Below are 10,115 nucleotides of genomic sequence, written 5' to 3' on the forward strand. Positions count from 1 at the left end.
AACCAAACTAATCAAACTTCTGTATACCCTTTTCCTTGTTACAAAATATACCCAAATTCAGAGTTGGGTTCCACCATTAACGATTCAAGTACCTGTTGTTCACAAAGGCCTAAAAGGGCTAATAGGTTAGATTTACAAACTAGCTAATATACAACAATACTTCTCTCACAACCAATGTTTGACACACCTCAATTCAAACATTAAAAAACAAAATGCACCATCCATTAGAACCTAACCCCTTGGTTTTTATCTTTGCAAATCAATTATCTATCTTCCTGGCATGTCACATAATGGATTGCATGTCTAGGACATAAAACCATAATTTTCCATTTGAAGGAACCAGATTGAGACCACTTGCATCCTAAAGTACATATTAAAACCTAACATTCCCCAAGGAGAGAGGGGGACAAGGTTAGGGATTTGAGAGAGAGGGTTAGGAGTTACACAAAGAGACAAAGGCATTAGGGGTTTGAGGGGAGAGGGAGAGAGAGAGAGGGAGAGGAAGAGAGGGGAGGTTGGGTTAGGGGTTAGCCTAGAGAGAGAAGGATTATGGGTTAGAGGGAGTGGGTGTTAGGGGTTACACACACACACACACACACACACACACACACACACACATACACACACACACACACACACACACACAGAGAGAGAGAGAGAGAGAGAGAGAGAGAGAGAGAGAGAGAGAGAGAGAGAGAGAGAGAGATGTTATGAATATATGTGATTGTATATACAAAAAAAAATTAATTATATGAATTTAGTTATATACTTGTAAATATTTAGTTATATACTTGTAAATATTTAGTTATAAATATATATAATATTTAATTATATATAAATTTAGATATATACTTATAAGTATTTAATTATAAATGTATATGAATTTAGTTATATACTTATAAAAATTTAATTATAAATATTTAGCTAACTTATGATAGACATAACCCGATTGGGTTATTACTATCATATTAACCTGATCGAGTTATTTACACATGGGAACGCAATTTTTGCTTTAATAACTCAATCGAGTTATTTGAAAATCTGAAACTTGATTGGGTTATGGCTTGGTAACAGCCTTGGGAGATGACCCAAGGGCTTGGGAACTCATTTTCCCTCCAATTTCAATCCTTTAGACATTTTTTTCATCTTCTAAGATGAATTCTCGTATTTGCCTTCATCGGGTTTCCAAACGATACAGTGGGTATCTCTAAAATCACCGCCATAATCTCACATGTCTTCTTAGCTTTCTGAACATATAATATTTTTCTTTTTTGGACAACATTAACATTGTAAACTTTAATTAGTTTTACCACTATCTTCACAGTCCTCAAAAACACCTATCTAACTTTTTTAAGAACTTTTAATATGCTTAAAGAAATACAAAATAAATTACATATTATTGTTCTACACTTCATTCTGTACACTTTTTTTTTAAGTTTTCATTTTCTATTACTTTGATTCAAGTAATGCCCTACACACAAACAGGTGCCAAAATTTCAAGATGTAATCACTTCAATTATTCATATAAAAAAAAACTCATTAAAAAATTATACAAAAATAAACAACTTCTAGATATCACTCCTAACTATTGTCCTCCCAAAGGGATTTGCAAATAATGAATATAACTAGGTCTTTTGTGTTGCACATGAAAATAGTTATGTTGAGTTTTTTAGATAAACCAGGAACTATTTTTCGTGTGCACAGGGTTTGACCCACCTAATCTTATACATTTTGTAGAAACTGTAGTAGTTTAGAAACTAGATTCAGAGCACTACAATTATATTTTGTGTAAAGCTCATCTTACACATTATTGTTATTTCCATACATCTAAAATTCCTCTCATGTACAAGACCCATTCCATCATATTGTTTTTCATCTTTGTATTTAGAATCATCAAATTACTTAGGATTGGCATTGCTAACCCAAAATTCTGACTAAACAATGTAGAATATCACTAAAGATAATATATATATTGTACAGTTGAGTGCAATGGATCATGTCGAGGTAATATGTATTGCACACCTTCAAACAAGATCTTCATTACTGAGATAGTTGAATATGTTATTTTAGTTACTTTCAAGAACATCATACTTAGCAAGGATGTTATATTTGTAACTTAGGATAGACAATATAGAGAGATTGTTGATTATAAGTCTTTTGAACATTTGTAACTAAGTGTAATATTATCGTAGTAGTTATATCTAATACAAGATTAGAAAGATAATAGTTTTAAACTTTTATATTTTAGTATTGTTGGGGTTTTAAAGAATCCATCTTAAAACATGTTATCTTGATTGATATCTAAAATTAATGGAAAATGTGAGGCTATCTTCCTAGGTGACCACCAAGTTGGATACCAATATTGTGCATGAGATTACTTTTTGAAGGGTCATGGTTATCCACTTCTTGATGATTGTACAATGAGATTGCTAAACAATATTGCTTTAAGAAGGGTATGTGAACTCGATGGAGTTTTCTTTTCCTATTTTTAGTTTAAAGAAATGTATCCATATCTATGTTCTATTCATTCATTAGCAATATAAATGTTTGCAAGTTTTAATCCTTGTTTATTCTAGAATTCCAGGTGCTTGAAGCCCAACAAACCATATATTGTTGCTTACCACATATAATTTTTTCTTGGAATTAGTTTTTTTCAATTTACATCATATGTTATTTCGCATACACCATTTGGAAGTTGATGTAAAACAAACTGTTCATTTATAGACCCAAATGATTTTTACTTAGATTTGAAAAAAGTTTGTAGTGATTATTTTTTGGGTTCTTAATTATATGTCCCCACATTACAAATATGAATTTTATGTAAACATTTATTCTTGAAAGTTCAATAAGTTGAAACCTTGTAGTCATTCATTGCAACACCTATGGTGTTTTTCCCTTTACAATGCAAATTGCTCAGTTCGTAGAATGTTGATGCCCTGTAGAGACAAGGATAAAGAACTTTTGAACAACTCCATTTTTTGTATATTCTATGGTCACAGAAAACTATAATAACACATATTTAGATAATTCTACTAAACAAATGACTCCAATTGCATTGACCATTCACACTTCTTCCACATACCCATTGCACACCAAAGTGTGATTTATAGTAACAATGAGTATTCCTTTTGTTTGACAATTTTTTTTTATTAATATGATTGCACAAATTTTAAAATCAATTAGTTTGTAATTTAAAAATAATTTAATATTTTCATTAACTCCTTTATAAGTTAAATTTCAAACATTTCATTTCAAAAAATAATATATTCTTATTCACCATCTATTTTAGTCCCAGAATATATTTGTTTTGAAATCCTATAGTTTAAAATTGCTTCATTTTCATAATAATTTAAAATTGCTTCACTTTCATAATAGTTTAAAATTTACTCTGTTTCAATCTTTGTCATAAATTTTAATGAAATTTGATCATTGTGTTAAAACATGCATATGCCATAGACCTTAATGTCGTGTGGTTTAAAAGTGAGTTGTGTACTTATGGCGTGATGTAATGAGAACAATAATAATAATATCTAACACAATGAATTGGATAAGACCCACAAACCACACACACTTTTTTTAAAAGCTCATTTGGCTATTCGCATTAGTAAATGTTACATTTGTTTTATATCTGAAAATATTAGATTTGTTAATTCGGAATTGAGCTTTGTTGATCATAAAAATTTGATTTAATTCCAATTCCAAACTCTTGAGATGGAATTAACAAGTCTTCATTTCAAACTAAATTGAGAATTCAAAACTCATGTTTCAATTCCAATTCAATTTGTAGAATTAACATAAATTTTAAATTTGTTACTGGTAATCCGATCCCATTCCAGCAAACTAGCTGGAGGGAAGATTTTTGTATGCTATTTATCTCTTTAAATAATGAAATTGTAGAAGGTAAAGACCAATCAAGTCGCTTTGGCCGAGTGGTTAAGGCGTGTGCCTGCTAAGTACATGGGGTTTCCCCGCGAGAGTTCGAATCTCTCAGGCGACGTTTGTGTGTTTTTTCGATTTGTTCTGAGGCTCTAGTCATGTTCATCCTATTTTTGCTCTCCAGATTTGGAGTGCTGATGAGACAGCTCTACTGCGCTGCCTGACTTCTTACCTCTTTACTCCAAAGAAAGGGCTCGTACCCGCCATCCCAACAAATCATTACAAAACTCTAAAATGCAAACCCAATAAAAATATATACACAATCAAACCAAGTACTACATCTAATATTTAATTATGTTTAAATATAAATAACCAGCCCAAGGATTACATCTAAAATTTTATTATGTTATTTGATACTCTATTACATGAAAAGTGACTAAAATTCTAATCGCATCACACCTCTTCAAAGCATTGACCATAAGTAGTACATACATATCTGCTGGAATTTTCTCCTCCTTGCACTGCCCATCCAATTCAGTTCTCTGTTGAAAACAAACTCGCAAACTATTTAACCTTCCATTAACAAACAATGGCCGTGGGGATTAGGCCCGAGAGCTCAAAATCTCAGCAGCAAAACGATGTTGAGAGAGTGGTGAGCACAGAATACAGGGCAGCAGGGGCAGAGGAGGAGGAGGAAGTGGAGGCACTGATGAAGGTCACATTGCTCGCTGCTGGCTTTGTCATTGGACTCAGGGGGGCAACGGTCAGACTCATCGGGCAGGCCACGGGAGCCCTCATCCACTCCTGGACTGAAACTGAAACCGAAACTGATTATGCCCATCTGCCCGTGAGGCTCTTCCGCATTCAGGGCAGCAGATCTGCGGTTCGGGATGCAGTGAATGTGATAAAGGAAGCAGTGGGCAAATACAGGGCTCTGTGTGAATGCAAGAGCAGGGGAGAGTTTGTGGAAAGAAAGCATCTCATCAATGGCTTGGAGTTCTTGTATCAACCTCCTCCTAAAACGACTCTTCCTCCACTGGAAAACAATCTACACTCCATAAATTCTCCCCCAAATCATGTTTGGTCCATGCCCCAAATGCACAGTCCTGCCTTTAGCTGCATTTGTGTTGGGCAATTTAAACATCAGAACTGTTTGAAGACAAAGGATCGCAATTCAATCTCCCCTTGCTCAAGCATCAGTTCATATTCCTGGCCTCAATTGTTCCATTGCCAATGTTCCAAACAAGAGAATGAGGATGAAGGAACGCCCAAATCTACGAACACCGGCCTTGATAAGTTATCAGCAGAGAAAGTGATGTGCGTGGAAGAAAAGTTGGGGGATTTAGATATGGAAGATGAAATGAAAAAGAGGTCTGTAGACCCTTGGTCGCGTTTGGTAGAGGAAAGAGAAAAACGAGAGATGATGAATTGTAGTCTTTTTAGTTACTTTGGCCCTCAAGGACTTCCGCTGCCAATTTCCCCCATCACTTATACATCTCCGTTTGAATTTCCTTCTTGCGAGTTCTCAGGAGGGAAATTCCCGTCCTTTTCATTGGCTTCGCCTGTCATAGTCCAACACACTTGGGAATCCAGAGAGAGAAGTTGAACGATCATAATGGCCACTTAATTATCTTCTTTTCTGACGACTTGTTCATGTATTGCAAGCCAATACCCACCTACTCCACGATGGTGTTGCAGAATCCAGATTAGTATTGTTACTCTGCTGTTTTTTTTCCCAAATTTATAATTGAAATTGTTGCACGGCCTTAACTTTGTAAAATTTTGCAGCTAAAACTGTATAGATCTAGCTGGCAAAGAGAAAATAATTCATGGTGAAATAAAACAGACAAAACAGAGACATGTTGAACAATAAAATTTATTAGTCATTGATATTTTTTACAATATGCAATAGGTGCATAGTTTATATAATAAACAAACTACCCCATATATGCACGATACAAATTAGGTGCACGATACAAATTAGGTGAACAAATAGTAAAGAACAAATAACTCCATAAATCACTCCTGAAATCATCGTTCAAATCATCATTGGAATGTCAGTTATAATTAATTCCCTTAATTCTAACTAGGGATAATAGAAAACTATTGAAAGAAAGGAGATCAATAGGAAAATCCAAGTGGAAATAAAATCCTTCCAAAAATTCTATAGAGAGAAATTCTTCTGTGACACAAAAAATATTGTGGACATATGTCTAATCATAATTACCAAGGTCTTGAATCAAGAACCCCCTCTGAAACCAAGATGAAGATCAGGATCAATTTGCATGAGTGCCCCAGTGACACCACTCGAACAATGAGCAGATGGCAACCAAAGGCAAAACATTTGTCAATAAAATCGAAGATACAGTAGACAATAATATGCATAGCTCCTTCAAACAAAGTATAGATGGCAAAAAGAGGCAAAACATATATCATTCAAGGATGCAATTGACACATGATTCTATACACAACTCGAACAATGAACAGATGGCAACCAAAGGCAAAACATTTGTCAATAAAATCGAAGATACAATAGACAATAATTTGCATAGCTCCTTCAAACAAAGTATAGATGACAAAAAGAGGCATTTGAAACATATATCATTCAAGGATGCAATTGACACATGATTCTGTACAAGTGACCTTGACCCCCAAGAACACTACTCGAACAATGAACAAATGGCAACCAAAGGCAAAACATTTGTCAATAAAATCGAAGATACAATAGACAATAATCTGCATAGCTCCTTCAAACAAAGTATAGATGGCAAATAGAGGCAAAACATATATCATTCAAGGATGCAATTGACACATGATTATGTACAAGTGACCTTGACAACACTACTCAACCATGCAAGAAGAAGATGTTGATTGAAAATACAAGTGTTAATTGTTTATTAATCTGATCAACTATGGAAGAAAAGGAAACATTCGCACTAAGAGGCGTGACATATCCACAAAAGTAGTGTGTCACTAGAGAGAAAAGAAAAATAAGATCCATGCAAAGAGAGCATGATCTTCACCTATCTTTGATGTAGAATTGGGTCCAAGCTTTGAAGTCATGACATTCTGATGCAAACCTCTACTTGTGGGCCTAAGCAGAATTAATGGCTTCCATTTGAAATAACTAAATAACATAAGAAAGACAAATGTTGAAAACTCCATTCTTGAAAGCTCTATCTTCAATACTTGCAAACAAAAAAATGTATTTATTTTCCTAGTAGCCTTAGCTCTGATACCATGTAAAATTTTACATCTAAAAGTGGATGGATCTAGCCAGAAAAGAGAAAATAATTCATAGAGAAGTAAAACATAGAAAATGGAGACATGCTAATACTTTTTACAGGTGCATAGTTTATATAATAAACAAACTACCCCATATATGCATGATACAAATTAGTTGAACAAATAGTTAAGAACAAATAACTGCAGAAATCACTCTTGAAATCATTGTTTAAATCATTGTGATTGACGGATCAAAAGGCATCGATTAGTTATAATTAACTTAAACACTAACAAACTTGTTTGCCTATAGACTCTCTAGATTTAAAAATGTTTCTTGCTGATTTTTTTATTTATCCATAGCTCATTGATTTTTAGTAAGCAAGACGTGAGAAAAAAGTTTGACTTTCTTTTGTTTTTGGTACTTTTTTGTGGGACATTAGCCTATACCAATTTTATAACTAGCAAAAATTGTGACACGTTTGTAATTATATTAGGATGTCTATTAAAGGTAAGAGTTTGATATTGTATTATCAAAAATTTGTATAAAATTTTGAGATGTAATATATGATTTTTTTATAAAAATAAATTAGTAATCATACTTTAGAAAGGTGTAATAGGTGTTTAAAAGAATTTATTTTGCATTTAATTCTATGATTAATTAGGTCAATTTGTACACTATTTAGTCAAAATAAAGATTTGGTAGATTCAAATTAATAACTATGTATCCACTTCATTTTGTCTTAAAAAAATTTAAATTTTTTTTTAAAAAATTAGGAAAATACCTTCTATCCATTACAGTTAACTTTAAACACAACTCTAATCAAGACATAAACCTATTAATTATCCCTGTCTTAATAAAAATCGTAACTATTCCATAAAACTAACCTTAATCATCTCTTGTCGTCAATATAAGGACAAGAGATTTGGATGGCATCCAATAATTTATTTTGGATGCTAAAAAATATTTTTAAAATTAAATAATATTAAATAATTCATTTACGTATAAATAAGTGGATCATCCTAATATTGCTAACATAATGTCACTATCCAAAATTATTGTAGATATTAATATATGTCTAATATTGTATTTATACAAACAATCAACATTATATTTCAATAACCAAATCTATAATTTTGGTGCATTGAAAATATTAAATGTCACATGAGAGTGAGTGTTGATTGTATCAATGTAGACGAACATTAGTGAAAACACTGATCTATGTATTTTTGGAGACAATGTTAGTTCAAAAGAAAGGTTTATTTGCTTGCATTTCAGTTTGTAATAATGAGATCAATGTGCAGATAATGAATTTTAACTTTTTAGGCTAGAAGTGTTATAATTGAAGTCAACTTATTTTTCAAGCTAAAATTCTAGAATAAAAGTAAAAAAATTATTTTAGTGTACCATGAATATGTGATGTTTAAATCTCGTAAACGTTTGCACAATGATTCGAATGAGAAAAATATAATTATATATCCATTGATTGTTTCTTTTATTAGAAATATTAGTTGTATATGTGTTGAGGAAACTTTCTCTTTAAAAACATCGAGAATTGTGTATTCTGACATTTGAATTCTACTAAGGGTTGTGAAAATTAAAAGATGGGAAAATAGGTCATTTTTTTCTTATTTTTTCTTGTATAAATATTTCAAATATTTATTTTTTACTTTTTTATATCTCATAACATGAAGATGTCTTGAGTTTGAATCTTTGATATGTTTCTCTATGCAAGTAGTAGGTTTACTTTCATGTAAACATGAGTCACCATGAGATCCTTTTTTATAAGAAAAATATTTGATATTTTATTATTTCCCACGTAAAGTTTCTCATGAATAAATCATTTTAATTTTTACATTTTTGTTTCTCGTCTTTTGAATTCCAAGAACTTCTTAGAAGGGACTATATTTACACTATTACAAGTAAAAATGCACAAATAATTTTTTGATAAAGGATTTAAAGAACAAAGGCTAGGTCTATCAAATATGAGTTATAACATGAAGAGACTAGGGTTGTGAAGAGTGAAAACATATATCAAAATACATAACATAGAAGAAAGGTTGTTGAAATGAGTGTTGATATCCCAGGCTCAGACATTTTATTTATAAGAAACTAAGTAATAAATATTACATACACTATAGCTTGGGAGTAAATAAAGATGAATCATTAATAATTGTAGTTCGTGTAGTTGGTTTTGAACAACTATAGATGGATACACATTTCTTTCATTGTATTTCTAGAAATTATTCCTAGTCAGTGCTGACCATTCTACTACTATTGTAATTAATTTATGCCAATATCTCCCTAAATTAATTACATTAGCTATGCTCAATATATATACTAACTATCTAAATATCCCCCCATAATCTATATATGATGGATTTTAGCATAAAGCCTTGTTAGGCACCCATTTACAATCATGTATTTCCTAGAATGGTTGGAATTCACGAGAATCTCCCCTGATGGACAACCATAATACAATCATGTCACTTCTCATAAGCCCAAAAGATGTCAAAGAGGTACAAACTTGGCTTCACATAAGGCCTTGGTGAATAAATCAACAATTTGGTCCTCGATTTTGCAATATTGTAGACAAATCACTTGTTGTTGGGTCAAATGCCAGATATAATGATGATAGACTTCGATATATTTGGTGTGAGCATGAAACACTAGATTCTTAGACAAAAACAAATAGATATAGTTGAATACACAACACTCCTTAGAAATGAGCACTTTGATTGTCTCAATGAAGTAGAGCAGGCCATGCATGATGTTGATTGAGGACTACTAGAATAGCTTGTAGCCAAGTTATTTATTTTGTTGCTTCATTTATTGTGGTGTATTCAACTTTGATAGTAGATAGAGCAATGGTAGGTTTCTTTTTACTACACCAAGAAATGGAACCTACACCAAGATAAACAACATAATTTGTAGTGGACTTATGATCATATGTACATTCTTCCCAATCAGAATCTGAATAACCAATGAGGGAAAGATCCCCACGAGATGAATAATA

At 32.2% G+C, this 10,115-nt stretch overlaps 1 non-coding gene across 1 annotated transcript; it reads left to right on the forward strand.

Annotated features, from left to right (window-relative positions):
- Positions 1-3,915: 3,915 nt before the first annotated feature.
- TRNAS-GCU (transfer RNA serine (anticodon GCU)) lies at positions 3,916-3,997 on the forward strand. The gene has a single exon. It is a non-coding gene; the product is annotated as a tRNA-Ser (tRNA).
- Positions 3,998-10,115: the final 6,118 nt, after the last annotated feature.

This window comes from Cupressus sempervirens, chromosome 6 (genome assembly GCF_028749045.1).
Source record: "Cupressus sempervirens isolate cs-2001-9-10 chromosome 6, ASM2874904v1, whole genome shotgun sequence".
Lineage (NCBI taxonomy): Eukaryota > Viridiplantae > Streptophyta > Pinopsida > Cupressales > Cupressaceae > Cupressus > Cupressus sempervirens.